Raw genomic sequence first — 18274 nt, 5'->3', positions numbered from 1 at the left:
ACACTCGCACACGTGCAGACTCAGACACTCGCACACATGCCGATGCACAGACACTCGCACACGTGCAGACTCACAGACACCCGCACACATGCAGATGCACAGACACTCGCACACGTGCAGACTCACAGACACTCGCACACATGCAGACTCACAGACACTCGCACACATCCAGACTCACAGACACTCGCACACGTGCAGACTCACAGACACTCGCACACATGCAGAAACACACACGCACACATGCAGATGCACAGACACTCGCACACGTGCAGACTCACAGACACTCGCACACATGCAGACGCACAGACACTCGCACACATGCAGACTCACAGACACTCGCACACATGCAGATGCACAGACACTCGCACACGTGCAGATGCACAGACACTCGCACACATGCAGACTCACAGACACTCGCACACATGCAGATGCACAGACACTCGCACACATGCAGATGCACAGACACTCGCACACGTGCAGACTCACAGACACACGCACACATGCAGACTCACAGACACTCGCACACATGCAGATGCACAGACACTCGCACATATGCAGACTCACAGACACTCGCACACATGCAGACTCACAGACACTCGCACACATGCAGATGCACCGACACTCGCACACATGCAGATGCACAGACACTCGCACACGTGCAGACACACAGACACTCGCACACATGCAGACTCACAGACACTCGCACACATGCAGATGCACAGACACTCGCACACGTGCAGACTCACAGACACTCGCACACATGCAGATGCACAGACACTCGCACACATGCAGACTCACAGACACTCGCACACGTGCAGACTCACAGACACTCGCACACATGCAGAAACACACTCGCGCACATGCAGACGCACAGACACTCGCACACATGCAGATGCACAGACACTCGCACACGTGCAGATGCACAGACACTCGCACACATGCAGACTCACAGACATTCGCACACGTGCAGATGCACAGACACTCGCACACATGCAGATGCACAGACACTCGCACACGTGCAGACTCACAGACACTCGCACACATGCAGATGCACAGACACTCGCGCACATGCAGACGCACAGACACTCGCACACATGCAGATGCACAGACACTCGCACACGTGCAGACTCACAGACACTCGCACACATGCAGACTCACAGACACTCGCACACATCCAGACTCACAGACACTCGCACACGTGCAGACTCACAGACACTCGCACACATGCAGAAACACACTCGCACACATGCAGATGCACAGACACTCGCACACGTGCAGACTCACAGACACTCGCACACATGCAGACGCACAGACACTCGCACACATGCAGACTCACAGACACTCGCACACCTGCAGATGCACAGACACTCGCACACATGCAGATGCACAGACACTCGCACACATGCAGACGCACAGACACTCGCACACGTGCAGACTCACAGACACTCGCACACATGCAGATGCACAGACACTCGCACACATGCAGATGCACAGACACTCGCACACGTGCAGACTCACAGACACTCGCACCCATGCAGATGCACAGACACTCGCACACATGCAGACTGACAGACACTCGCACACATGCAGATGCACAGACACTCGCACACATGCAGATGCACAGACACTCGCACACGTGCAGACTCACAGACACACGCACACATGCAGACTCACAGACACTCGCACACATGCAGATACAGACACTCGCACACATGCAGATGCACAGACACTCGCACACATGCAGATGCACAGACACTCGCACACGTGCAGACTCACAGACACTCGCACACATGCAGATGCACAGACACTCGCACATGTGCAGACACACAGACACTCGCACACATGCAGACTCACAGACACTCGCACACATGCAGATGCACAGACACTCGCACACGTGCAGACTCACAGACACTCGCACACATGCAGACTCACAGACACTCGCACACATGCAGATGCACAGACACTCGCGCACATGCAGACTCACAGACACTCGCACACGTGCAGACTCACAGACACTCGCACACATGCAGATGCACAGACACTCGCACACGTGCAGATGCACAGACACTCGCACACATGCAGACTCACAGACATTCGCACACGTGCAGATGCACAGACACTCGCACACATGCAGATGCACAGGCACTCGCACACATGCAGATGCACAGACACTCGCACAAGTGCAGACTCACAGACACTCGCACACATGCAGATGCACAGACACTCGCGCACATGCAGACGCACAGACACTCGCACACATGCAGACGCACAGACACTCGCACACATGCAGGCGCACAGACACTCGCACACATCCAGACTCACAGACACTCGCGCACATGCAGACTCACAGACACTCGCACACGTGCAGATGCACAGACACCCGCGCACATGCAGACTCACAGACACTCGCACACATGCAGATGCACAGACACTCGCACACATGCAGATGCACAGACACTCGCACACATGCAGATGCACAGACACTCGCACACGTGCAGACTCACAGACACTCGCACACATGCAGATGCACAGACACTCGCACATGTGCAGACACACAGACACTCGCACACATGCAGACTCACAGACACTCGCACACATGCAGATGCACAGACACTCGCACACGTGCAGACTCACAGACACTCGCACACATGCAGACTCACAGACACTCGCACACATGCAGATGCACAGACACTCGCGCACATGCAGACTCACAGACACTCGCACACGTGCAGACTCACAGACACTCGCACACATGCAGATGCACAGACACTCGCACACGTGCAGATGCACAGACACTCGCACACATGCAGACTCACAGACATTCGCACACGTGCAGATGCACAGACACTCGCACACATGCAGATGCACAGGCACTCGCACACATGCAGATGCACAGACACTCGCACAAGTGCAGACTCACAGACACTCGCACACATGCAGATGCACAGACACTCGCGCACATGCAGACGCACAGACACTCGCACACATGCAGACGCACAGACACTCGCACACATGCAGGCGCACAGACACTCGCACACATCCAGACTCACAGACACTCGCGCACATGCAGACTCACAGACACTCGCACACGTGCAGATGCACAGACACCCGCGCACATGCAGACTCACAGACACTCGCACACATGCAGATGCACAGACACTCGCACACATGCAGATGCACAGACACTCGCACACATGCAGACTCACAGACACTCACACACATCCAGACTCACAGACACTCGCGCACATGCAGACACACACTCGCACACATGGAGACTCACAGACACTCGCACACATGCAGACTCACAGACACTCGCACACATGCAGACGCACACACTCGCACACATGCAGACTGACAGGCACTCGCACACATGCAGATGCACAGACACTCGCACACGTGCAGATGCACAGACACTCGCACACAAGCAGACTCACAGACATTCGCACACGTGCAGATGCACAGACACTCGCACACATGCAGATGCACAGACACTCGCACACATGCAGATGCACAGACACTCTCACACGTGCAGACTCAGACACTCGCACACATGCAGATGCACAGACACTCGCGCACATGCAGACGTACAGACACTCGCACACATGCAGACGCACAGACACTCGCACACATGCAGGCGCACAGACACTTGCACACATCCAGACTCTCAGACACTCGCGCACATGCAGACTCACAGACACTCGCACACGTGCAGATGCACAGACACCCGCGCACATGCAGACTCACCGACACTCGCACACATGCAGATGCACAGACACTCGCACACATGCAGACGCACAGACACTCGCACACGTGCAGACTCACAGACACTCGCACACATGCAGATGCACAGACACTCGCACACATGCAGATGCACAGACACTCGCACACGTGCAGACTCACAGACACTCGCACACATGCAGATGCACAGACACTCGCACACGTGCAGACTCACAGACACCCGCACACATGCAGATGCACAGACACTCGCACACGTGCAGACTCACAGACACTCGCACACATGCAGACTCACAGACACTCGCACACATCCAGACTCACAGACACTCGCACACATGCAGACTCACAGACACTCGCACACATGCAGAAACACACTCGCACACATGCAGATGCACAGACACTCGTACACGTGCAGACTCACAGACACTCGCACACATGCAGACGCACAGACACTCGCACACATGCAGACTCACAGACACTCGCACACATGCAGATGCACAGACACTCGCACACATGCAGGTGCACAGACACTCGCACACATGCAGACGCACAGACTCTCGCACACGTGCAGACTCACAGACACTCGCACACATGCAGATGCACAGACACTCGCACACATGCAGACGCACAGACACTCGCACACGTGCAGACTCACAGACACTCGCACACATGCAGATGCACAGACACTCGCACACATACAGATGCACAGACACTCGCACACGTGCAGACTCACAGACACTCGCACCCATGCAGATGCACAGACACACGCACATATGCAGACTCACAGACACTCGCACACATGCAGACTCACAGACACTCGCACACATGCAGATGCACAGACACTCGCACACATGCAGATGTACAGACACTCGCACACGTGCAGACTCACAGACACACGCACACATGCAGTCTCACAGACACTCGCACACATGCAGATGCACAGACACTCGCACACATGCAGGTGCACAGACACTCGCACATATGCAGATGCACAGACACTCGCACACGTGCAGACTCACAGACACTCGCACACATGCAGATGCACAGACACTCGCACACGTGCAGACTCACAGACACTCGCACACATGCAGACTCACAGACATTCGCACACATGCAGATGCACAGACACTCGCACACCTGCAGATGCACAGACACTCGCACACGTGCAGACTCACAGACACTCGCACACATGCAGACTCACAGACACTCGCACACATGCAGATGCACAGACACTCGCACACATGCAGACTCACAGACACTCGCACACATGCAGATGCACAGACACTCGCGCACATGCAGACTCACAGACACTCGCACACGTGCAGACTCACAGACACTCGCACACTTGCAGATGCACAGACACTCGCACACATGCAGACTCACAGACACTCGCACACGTGCAGACTCACAGACACTCGCACACATGCAGATGCACAGACACTCGCACACGTGCAGATGCACAGACACTCGCACACATGCAGACTCACAGACATTCGCACACGTGCAGATGCACAGACACTCGCACACATGCAGATGCACAGACACTCGCACACATGCAGATGCACAGACACTCGCACACATGCAGACTCACAGACACTCGCACACATGCAGATGCACAGACACTCGCGCACATGCAGACGCACAGACACTCGCACACATGCAGACGCACAGACACTCGCACACATGCAGGTGCACAGACACTCGCACACATCCAGACTCACAGACACCCGCGCACATGCAGACTCACAGACACTCGCACACATGCAGATGCACAGACACTCGCACACATGCAGACTCACAGACACTCACACACATCCAGACTCACAGACACTCGCGCACATGCAGACTCACAGACACTCGCACACATGCAGATGCACAGACACTCGCACACATGCAGACTCACAGACACTCACACACATCCAGACTCACACACACTCGCACACATGGAGACTCACAGACACTCGCACACATGCAGACTCATAGACACTCGCACACATGCAGATGCACAGACACTCGCACACATGCAGATGCACAGACACTCGCACACGTGCAGACTCACAGACACTCGCACACATGCAGACGCACAGACACTCGCACACATGCAGGCGCACAGACACTCGCACACATCCAGACTCACAGACACTCGCGCACATGCAGACGCACAGACTCTCGCACACGTGCAGATGCACAGACACCCGCGCACATGCAGACTCACAGACACTCGCACACATGCAGATGCACAGACACTCGCACACATGGAGACTCACAGACACTCGCACACATGCAGACTCACAGACACTCGCACACATGCAGACGCTCACACTCGCACACATGCAGACTCACAGACACCCGCACACGTGCAGACTCACAGACACTCGCACACATGCAGATGCACAGACACTCGCACACATGCAGATGCACAGACACTCGCACACATGCAGATGCACAGACACTCGCACACGTGCAGACTCACAGACACTCGCACGCATGCAGATGCACAGACACTCGCACACGTGCAGACTCACAGACACTCGCACACATGCAGATGCACAGACACTCGCACACATGCAGACTCACAGACACTCGCACACATGCAGACTCACAGACACTCGCACACATGCAGACTCACAGACACTCGCACACATGCAGACTCACAGACACTCGCACACATGCAGACGCACAGACACTCGCACAGATGCAGACTCACAGACACTCGCACACATGCAGATGCACAGACACTCGCACACGTGCAGACTCACAGACACTCGCACACATGCAGACTCACAGACACTCGCACATGTGCAGACTCACAGACACTCGCAGACATGCAGACACACACTCGCACACATGCAGATGCACAGACACTCGCACACGTGCAGACTCACAGACACTCGCACACATGCAGACGCACAGACACACGCACACATGCAGATGCACAGACACTCACACACATGCAGATGCACAGACATTCGCACACGTGCAGATGCACAGACACTCGCACACATGCAGATGCACAGACACTCGCACACGTGCAGATGCACAGACACTCGCACACGTGCAGACTCACAGACACTCGCACACATGCAGATGCACAGACACTCGCACACGTGCAGACTCACAGACACTCGCACACATGCAGATGCACAGACACTCGCACACGTGCAGACTCACAGATACTCGCACACATGCAGATGCACAGACACTCGCACACGTGCAGATGCACAGACACTCGCACACATGCAGACTCACAGACATTCGCACACGTGCAGATGCACAGACACTCGCACACGTGCAGATGCACAGACACTCGCACACATGCAGATGCACAGACACTCGCGCACATGCAGACGCACAGACACTCGCACACATGCAGACGCACAGACACTCGCACACATGCAGCCGCACAGACACTCGCACACATCCGGACTCACAGACACTCGCGCACATGCAGACTCACAGACACTCGCACACGTGCAGATGCACAGACACCCGCGCACATGCAGACTCACAGACACTCGCACACATGCAGATGCACAGACACTCGCACACATGCAGACTCACAGACACTCGCACACATGCAGACGCTCACACTCACACACATGCAGACTCACAGGCACTCGCACACGTGCAGACTCACAGACACTCGCACACATGCAGATGCACAGACACTCGCACACGTGCAGACTCACAGACACTCGCACACGTGCAGACTCACAGACACTCGCACACATGCAGACTCACAGACACTCGCACACGTGCAGACTCACAGACACTCGCACACATGCAGACACACACTCGCACACATGCAGATGCACAGACACTCGCACACGTACAGACTCACAGACACTCGCACACATGCAGACGCACAGACACACGCACACATGCAGATGCACAGACACTCACACACATGCAGATGCACAGACACTCGCACACATGCAGACTCACAGACACTCGCACACATGCGGACTCACAGACACTCGCACACATGCAGACTCACAGACACTCGCACACATGCAGACTCACAGACACTCGCACACATGCAGACTCACAGACACTCGCACACATGCAAACTCACAGACACTCGCACACATGCAGACTCACAGACACTCGCACACATGCAGACGCACAGACACTCGCACCCATGCAGGCGCACAGACACTCGCACACATCCAGTCTTACAGACACTCGCGCACATGCAGACTCACAGACACTCGCACACGTGCAGATGCACAGACACCCGCGCACATGCAGACTCACAGACACTCGCACACGTGCAGATGCACAGACACCCGTGCACATGCAGACTCACAGACACTCGCACACATGCAGATGCACAGACACTCGCACACATGCAGACGCACAGACACTCGCACACGTGCAGACTCACAGACACTCGCACACATGCAGATGCACAGACACTCGCACACATGCAGATGCACAGACACTCGCACACGTGCAGACTCACAGACACTCGCACACATGCAGATGCACAGACACTCGCACACGTGCAGACTCACAGACACCCGCACACATGCAGATGCACAGACACTCGCACACGTGCAGACTCACAGACACTCGCACACATGCAGACTCACAGACACTCGCACACATCCAGACTCACAGACACTCGCACACATGCAGACTCACAGACACTCGCACACATGCAGAAACACACTCGCACACATGCAGATGCACAGACACTCGCACACGTGCAGACTCACAGACACTCGCACACATGCAGACGCACAGACACTCGCACACATGCAGACTCACAGACACTCGCACACATGCAGATGCACAGACACTCGCACACATGCAGGTGCACAGACACTCGCACACATGCAGACGCACAGACTCTCGCACACGTGCAGACTCACAGACACTCGCACACATGCAGATTCACAGACACTCGCACACATGCAGACGCACAGACACTCGCACACGTGCAGACTCACAGACACTCGCACACATGCAGATGCACAGACACTCGCACACATACAGATGCACAGACACTCGCACACGTGCAGACTCACAGACACTCGCACCCATGCAGATGCACAGACACACGCACATATGCAGACTCACAGACACTCGCACACATGCAGACTCACAGACACTCGCACACATGCAGATGCACAGACACTCGCACACATGCAGATGTACAGACACTCGCACACGTGCAGACTCACAGACACACGCACACATGCAGTCTCACAGACACTCGCACACATGCAGATGCACAGACACTCGCACACATGCAGGTGCACAGACACTCGCACATATGCAGATGCACAGACACTCGCACACGTGCAGACTCACAGACACTCGCACACATGCAGATGCACAGACACTCGCACACGTGCAGACTCACAGACACTCGCACACATGCAGACTCACAGACATTCGCACACATGCAGATGCACAGACACTCGCACACCTGCAGATGCACAGACACTCGCACACGTGCAGACTCACAGACACTCGCACACATGTAGACTCACAGACACTCGCACACATGCAGATGCACAGACACTCGCACACATGCAGACTCACAGACACTCGCACACATGCAGATGCACAGACACTCTCGCACATGCAGACTCACAGACACTCGCACACGTGCAGACTCACAGACACTCGCACACTTGCAGATGCACAGACACTCGCACACATGCAGACTCACAGACACTCGCACACGTGCAGACTCACAGACACTCGCACACATGCAGATGCACAGACACTCGCACACGTGCAGATGCACAGACACTCGCACACATGCAGACTCACAGACATTCGCACACGTGCAGATGCACAGACACTCGCACACATGCAGATGCACAGACACTCGCACACATGCAGATGCACAGACACTCGCACACGTGCAGACTCACAGACACTCGCACACATGCAGATGCACAGACACTCGCGCACATGCAGACGCACAGACACTCGCACACATGCAGACGCACAGACACTCGCACACATGCAGGTGCACAGACACTCGCACACATCCAGACTCACAGACACCCGCGCACATGCAGACTCACAGACACTCGCACACATGCAGATGCACAGACACTCGCACACATGCAGACTCACAGACACTCACACACATCCAGACTCACAGACACTCGCGCACATGCAGACACACACTCGCACACATGGAGACTCACAGACACTCGCACACATGCAGACTCATAGACACTCGCACACATGCAGATGCACAGACACTCGCACACATGCAGATGCACAGACACTCGCACACGTGCAGACTCACAGACACTCGCACACATGCAGACGCACAGACACTCGCACACATGCAGGCGCACAGACACTCGCACACATCCAGACTCACAGACACTCGCGCACATGCAGACGCACAGACTCTCGCACACGTGCAGATGCACAGACACCCGCGCACATGCAGACTCACAGACACTCGCACACATGCAGATGCACAGACACTCGCACACATGGAGACTCACAGACACTCGCACACATGCAGACTCACAGACACTCGCACACATGCAGACGCTCACACTCGCACACATGCAGACTCACAGACACCCGCACACGTGCAGACTCACAGACACTCGCACACATGCAGATGCACAGACACTCGCACACATGCAGATGCACAGACACTCGCACACATGCAGATGCACAGACACTCGCACACGTGCAGACTCACAGACACTCGCACGCATGCAGATGCACAGACACTCGCCCACGTGCAGACTCACAGACACTCGCACACATGCAGATGCACAGACACTCGCACACATGCAGACTCACAGACACTCGCACACATGCAGACTCACAGACACTCGCACACATGCAGACTCACAGACACTCGCACACATGCAGACTCACAGACACTCGCACACATGCAGACGCACAGACACTCGCACAGATGCAGACTCACAGACACTCGCACACATGCAGATGCACAGACACTCGCACACGTGCAGACTCACAGACACTCGCACACATGCAGTCTCACAGACACTCGCACATGTGCAGACTCACAGACACTCGCAGACATGCAGACACACACTCGCACACATGCAGATGCACAGACACTCGCACACGTGCAGACTCACAGACACTCGCACACATGCAGACGCACAGACACACGCACACATGCAGATGCACAGACACTCACACACATGCAGATGCACAGACATTCGCACACGTGCAGATGCACAGACACTCGCACACATGCAGATGCACAGACACTCGCACACGTGCAGATGCACAGACACTTGCACACGTGCAGACTCACAGACACTCGCACACATGCAGATGCACAGACACTCGCACACGTGCAGACTCACAGACACTCGCACACATGCAGATGCACAGACACTCGCACACGTGCAGACTCACAGATACTCGCACACATGCAGATGCACAGACACTCGCACACGTGCAGATGCACAGACACTCGCACACATGCAGACTCACAGACATTCGCACACGTGCAGATGCACAGACACTCGCACACGTGCAGATGCACAGACACTCGCACACATGCAGATGCACAGACACTCGCGCACATGCAGACGCACAGACACTCGCACACATGCAGACGCACAGACACTCGCACACATGCAGGCGCACAGACACTCGCACACATCCAGACTCACAGACACTCGCGCACATGCAGACTCACAGACACTCGCACACGTGCAGATGCACAGACACCCGCGCACATGCAGACTCACAGACACTCGCACACATGCAGATGCACAGACACTCGCACACATGCTGACTCACAGACACTCGCACACATGCAGACGCTCACACTCACACACATGCAGACTCACAGGCACTCGCACACGTGCAGACTCACAGACACTCGCACACATGCAGATGCACAGACACTCGCACACGTGCAGACTCACAGACACTCGCACACGTGCAGACTCACAGACACTCGCACACATGCAGACTCACAGACACTCGCACACGTGCAGACTCACAGACACTCGCACACATGCAGACACACACTCGCACACATGCAGATGCACAGACACTCGCACACGTACAGACTCACAGACACTCGCACACATGCAGACGCACAGACACACGCACACATGCAGATGCACAGACACTCACACACATGCAGATGCACAGACACTCGCACACATGCAGACTCACAGACACTCGCACACATGCGGACTCACAGACACTCGCACACATGCAGACTCACAGACACTCGCACACATGCAGACTCACAGACACTCGCACACATGCAGACTCACAGACACTCGCACACATGCAGACTCACAGACACTCGCACACATGCAGACGCACAGACACTCGCACACATGCAGGCGCACAGACACTCGCACACATCCAGACTCACAGACACTCGCGCACATGCAGACTCACAGACACTCGCACACGTGCAGATGCACAGACACCCGCGCACATGCAGACTCACAGACACTCGCACACATGCAGATGCACAGACACTCGCACACATGCAGACTCACAGACACTCGCACACATGCAGACGCTCACACTCGCACACATGCAGACTCACAGACACTCGCACACGTGCAGACTCACAGACACTCGCACACATGCAGATGCACAGACACTCGCACACGTGCAGACTCACAGACACTCGCACACGTGCAGACTCACAGACACTCGCACACATGCAGACTCACAGACACTCGCACACGTGCAGACTCACAGACACTCGCACACATGCAGACACACACTCGCACACATGCAGACGCACAGACACTCGCACACATGCAGGCGCACAGACACTCGCACACATCCAGACTCACAGACACTCGCGCACATGCAGACTCACAGACACTCGCACACGTGCAGATGCACAGACACCCGCGCACATGCAGACTCACAGACACTCGCACACATGCAGATGCACAGACACTCGCACACATGCAGACTCACAGACACTCGCACACATGCAGACGCTCACACTCGCACACATGCAGACTCACAGACACTCGCACACGTGCAGACTCACAGACACTCGCACACATGCAGATGCACAGACACTCGCACACGTGCAGACTCACAGACACTCGCACACGTGCAGACTCACAGACACTCGCACGCATGCAGATGCACAGACACTCGCACACGTGCAGACTCACAGACACTCGCACACATGCAGATGCACAGACACTCGCACACATGCAGACTCACAGACACTCGCACACATGCAGACTCACAGACACTCGCACACATGCAGACTCACAGACACTCGCACACATGCAGACTCACAGACACTCGCACACATGCAGACGCACAGACACTCGCACAGATGCAGACTCACAGACACTCGCACACATGCAGATGCACAGACACTCGCACACGTGCAGACTCACAGACACTCGCACACATGCAGTCTCACAGACACTCGCACATGTGCAGACTCACAGACACTCGCAGACATGCAGACACACACTCGCACACATGCAGATGCACAGACACTCGCACACGTGCAGACTCACAGACACTCGCACACATGCAGACGCACAGACACACGCACACATGCAGATGCACAGACACTCACACACATGCAGATGCACAGACATTCGCACACGTGCAGATGCACAGACACTCGCACACATGCAGATGCACAGACACTCGCACACGTGCAGATGCACAGACACTTGCACACGTGCAGACTCACAGACACTCGCACACATGCAGATGCACAGACACTCGCACACGTGCAGACTCACAGACACTCGCACACATGCAGATGCACAGACACTCGCACACGTGCAGACTCACAGATACTCGCACACATGCAGATGCACAGACACTCGCACACGTGCAGATGCACAGACACTCGCACACATGCAGACTCACAGACATTCGCACACGTGCAGATGCACAGACACTCGCACACGTGCAGATGCACAGACACTCGCACACATGCAGATGCACAGACACTCGCGCACATGCAGACGCACAGACACTCGCACACATGCAGACGCACAGACACTCGCACACATGCAGGCGCACAGACACTCGCACACATCCAGACTCACAGACACTCGCGCACATGCAGACTCACAGACACTCGCACACGTGCAGATGCACAGACACCCGCGCACATGCAGACTCACAGACACTCGCACACATGCAGATGCACAGACACTCGCACACATGCAGACTCACAGACACTCGCACACATGCAGACGCTCACACTCACACACATGCAGACTCACAGGCACTCGCACACGTGCAGACTCACAGACACTCGCACACATGCAGATGCACAGACACTCGCACACGTGCAGACTCACAGACACTCGCACACGTGCAGACTCACAGACACTCGCACACATGCAGACTCACAGACACTCGCACACGTGCAGACTCACAGACACTCGCACACATGCAGACACACACTCGCACACATGCAGATGCACAGACACTCGCACACGTACAGACTCACAGACACTCGCACACATGCAGACGCACAGACACACGCACACATGCAGATGCACAGACACTCACACACATGCAGATGCACAGACACTCGCACACATGCAGACTCACAGACACTCGCACACATGCGGACTCACAGACACTCGCACACATGCAGACTCACAGACACTCGCACACATGCAGACTCACAGACACTCGCACACATGCAGACTCACAGACACTCGCACACATGCAGACTCACAGACACTCGCACACATGCAGACGCACAGACACTCGCACACATGCAGGCGCACAGACACTCGCACACATCCAGACTCACAGACACTCGCGCACATGCAGACTCACAGACACTCGCACACGTGCAGATGCACAGACACCCGCGCACATGCAGACTCACAGACACTCGCACACATGCAGATGCACAGACACTCGCACACATGCAGACTCACAGACACTCGCACACATGCAGACGCTCACACTCGCACACATGCAGACTCACAGACACTCGCACACGTGCAGACTCACAGACACTCGCACACATGCAGACTCACAGACACTCGCACACGTGCAGACTCACAGACACTCGCACACGTGCAGACTCACAGACACTCGCACACATGCAGACTCACAGACACTCGCACACGTGCAGACTCACAGACACTCGCACACATGCAGACACACACTCGCACACATGCAGATGCACTGACACTCGCACACGTACAGACTCACAGACACTCGCACACATGCAGACGCACAGACACACGCACACATGCAGATGCACAGACACTCACACACATGCAGATGCACAGACACTCGCACACATGCAGACTCACAGACACTCGCACACATGCGGACTCACAGACACTCGCACACATGCAGACTCACAGACACTCGCACACATGCAGACTCACAGACACTCGCACACATGCAGACTCACAGACACTCGCACACATGCAGACTCACAGACACTCGCACACATGCAGACTCACAGACACTCGCACACATGCAGACGCACAGACACTCGCACAGATGCAGACTCACAGACACTCGCACACGTGCAGACTCACAGACACTCGCACACATGCAGACTCACAGACACCCACACACATGGAGACTCACAGGCACTAGGGCAACATGCATGCCTTAGGCTGGAACTATGGCTAGTGCTGGTAGAGGCTCCAATATTGGCATGGCTGACCAGCAACATCTCTCGCTCTTCCCATCTGCCATTGGCATGTGGTGGGAGGATTCTGCAGGCTGACACTCAATCTGTTCTGACTAATTATGAGCGCGTCTTCCTCGGCCATCATGTCCTGGGGTGGGACTTGAACCTGGAACATCTGACCCAGATGCAAGGGCATTACTCACTGCGCCACAAGACCCCCTACTGATTCTAAGTACCAACGTGGAAATTGTTTGCAAGGGGAGAAGCTGATGAACATTCAATAACTGAATAACTGAGCTGACTGAAACCCTTTGGCTGCGACCTTTCATCGGAACTGAGCCGTTTTAACATCTTTTCACCCAACTGCCAGAATCCTGCGTTTTGAAATAACAGCTGAACTGGTGGAGTGAAAATACTTGAGCTGGCGTTTCAGATTGGTGACTCCTCATCTGGTGCTGAAAGGTCAGCCACCTGGAATGTCAACTCTGTCTCTCTCCCCACGCACGCTGCCCAACATGCAGAGTATTTCCGCCAATCTCGGTTCTTGTTTCAGATATCAGCATCCTTGGTATTTTGTCCTAGTTTTTGACTCCGTAAATCTAATCGAAAACAAAATGAAGGCGCTTTAAAATGAAACACCGTCCCTTCAGCATCCGTAAGAGACTAACTCTGCTGACTAATGGGTGTGACTCATGGTTATTACAGATCTTGAAACTGGAACACAGCAAACTTATTTCCATCTGCTGGCCTTGAACGTCCATCAACCAAGGACTTTGTCGTTTTAAAATAATGCTTTGAAAAAAAAATAAGACATGCGCAACAATAAAGGGAGCATGTACTGTTAAGTTGGAGCATGTTGTGTCTGGCGTTTGTTGCATTTCCCAAGATTTATTTCGGCAATCACCCCGGAGAAGAAAGGTTATTTTAAATTTTCCATCAACATTTACTTTTCCCTTTTATTTGAAGTTATGTTCCCTCTGCCACTTGGGGGAGAATGTCCAGTAATTGCCCAGGTTCTGAGGGAAGGAAGTGTTCGGGGGGAGGGGTGTTGGGGGAGAACCCTTGGAGATCAGATTTAAATAGGAGGCCCATTCACCATTCTGCGACATTCAGACATAGCTGCCCTCACAGGCGAATGTAAAAAACCTTGTGACACTATTCAGAGAAGGACAGAGAGTTTCTCTTGTTGTCCTGGCCAATATTTATCCTTCAAACAACACCAGCAAGACAGGCTAATTGTTCTGACAAAATCGCTCAAAGCTAACATGTTAGGCTGCCCTGAGTTCTCCAGAGATGCTGCACAACTTGGCGAGACTTTCCAGCACTTTTTGTTTTGGTGTGTCAGTGGATCCTCCCTGTTCCATCCTGCTTCCTTCCCACATGGAGCTCACTTTACCAGCCTGCAGGAGTTAACTCTGCAACTCCAATACCCCCTCATCCAGAGCTCAAGTAATAATCTTTATTGTCACAAATAGGCTCACATTAACACTGCAATGAAGTTACTGTGAAAATCCCCTAGTCGCTACATTCCGCCGCCTGTTCGGGTACACTGACGGAGAATTCAAAATGTCCAGTGCACCTAACAAGCACGTCTTTTGGGACTTGTGGGGGGGGGGAAACCGGAGCGCCCGGAGAAAACCCACACAGACACGGGGAGAACGTGCAGCCTCCGCACAGACAGTGACCCAAGCCGGGAATCGAACCCGGGACCCTAACGCTATGAAGCAGCAGTGCTATCCCCTGTGCGACCGTGCGGCCCTTAGCAACTGAGCTACTCTACTTCCAGGTGGCAACTGTGTATGGTAGAACCAGTGACACCCATGCACCATTAAAGTACACGCAGAGACTGGTGATTTGTGGTTGCTGCCATTGTCACCATGAACAAAGTTGAAGACTTCTGCTTTGCTTTCTGCTTAGTATGAATTCCAAGTTACCCATTCTTTTAAAGAATTATACAGCCTTTCGCAGACTAAAGGAGAGCTCAGATGTCAACTTCTGAGGTAAGGCTCCTTGTTCGGGTTGAGTAAAGTCCCAGCATTTCCCTCTTTCTCAGTTGCCGATGGCCCAGCCTGCACGCTCAGTACCTCCACTGACCCTGTTGTCTGTGAATTATCAGACACTTCGACCAGTTTATTTGTAAAGCATTTTACCCAGGTGCAGGCGCCCTTATTTGCGAGATGAACACAGGTTCACAATTCAACCCAAGTTTATTTTCAAACACGATAAAACAAATGATCCCAACTATAATATGCCCAAGATTTTTAACATTCCCCGTGCCGACGACCTGGATCGAGCTTAGCATCCAATCCTCTATGTCTCACTGCTCTCAGGGCCCTCAGCCGCGAAGGTGGGTCTCATACGCTGCATCTGTCCGTCCTCTGGTTCGCCATTTAGTCTTCTCTGCTGCCTCTGCACCGAATCTTCGCTGGGGAAGGTCTCTGGGTGTCCTGTTCTGATCCCCCTCTTCACGCCCCTTCAGAAGTTTCTCTGGCCCTCAGACAACGAGGTCGCGGGGCGGGGGTCGTAACACCCAATGGCGTTGCCGATTGCAACTCTGCAGGACACCAGGAACTCCCCACATTGGTCCATCCCCCGGTGCATTGTCTGCACGTAACTTTATCCCATAAGAGGTGAGTAGGTGCCAGAAAGTCTGGCTTCATCAGGGCAATCCTTAACAATCGATCCATTTGAATGGGGCCGATTATCTTCCGATGTCTTGTGTATAGGACAAACTCAGACTTGCCCCAGCTGTCTGTCTCTGCTCAGTGTATTTGAGTTCGGCTGTTTGACTTCCCATCAGGCCTGTCTGTGGTTCTGACCATGGCTTTAATTTAAAGTGTCCAATTCTGCATCGGGCCTAAGGTTCAGGCCATTGGCCATTTTACCACAACCCTGATGAGCAATCGTGAGTACAGCAGTGAA

The 18274-nt window shown here is 54.3% G+C and overlaps 1 protein-coding gene across 5 annotated transcripts in view; it reads left to right on the top strand.

Annotated features, from left to right (window-relative positions):
• alg9 (ALG9 alpha-1,2-mannosyltransferase) overlaps positions 1–18274 on the top strand; it is a 308329-nt gene that overhangs the window by 100919 nt on the left and 189136 nt on the right. The gene's annotated exons all lie outside the window — the stretch shown is intronic.

Source organism: Scyliorhinus torazame, chromosome 21, assembly GCF_047496885.1.
Source record: "Scyliorhinus torazame isolate Kashiwa2021f chromosome 21, sScyTor2.1, whole genome shotgun sequence".
Lineage (NCBI taxonomy): Eukaryota > Metazoa > Chordata > Chondrichthyes > Carcharhiniformes > Scyliorhinidae > Scyliorhinus > Scyliorhinus torazame.
This window is presented reverse-complemented; position numbering and strand designations above follow the sequence as displayed.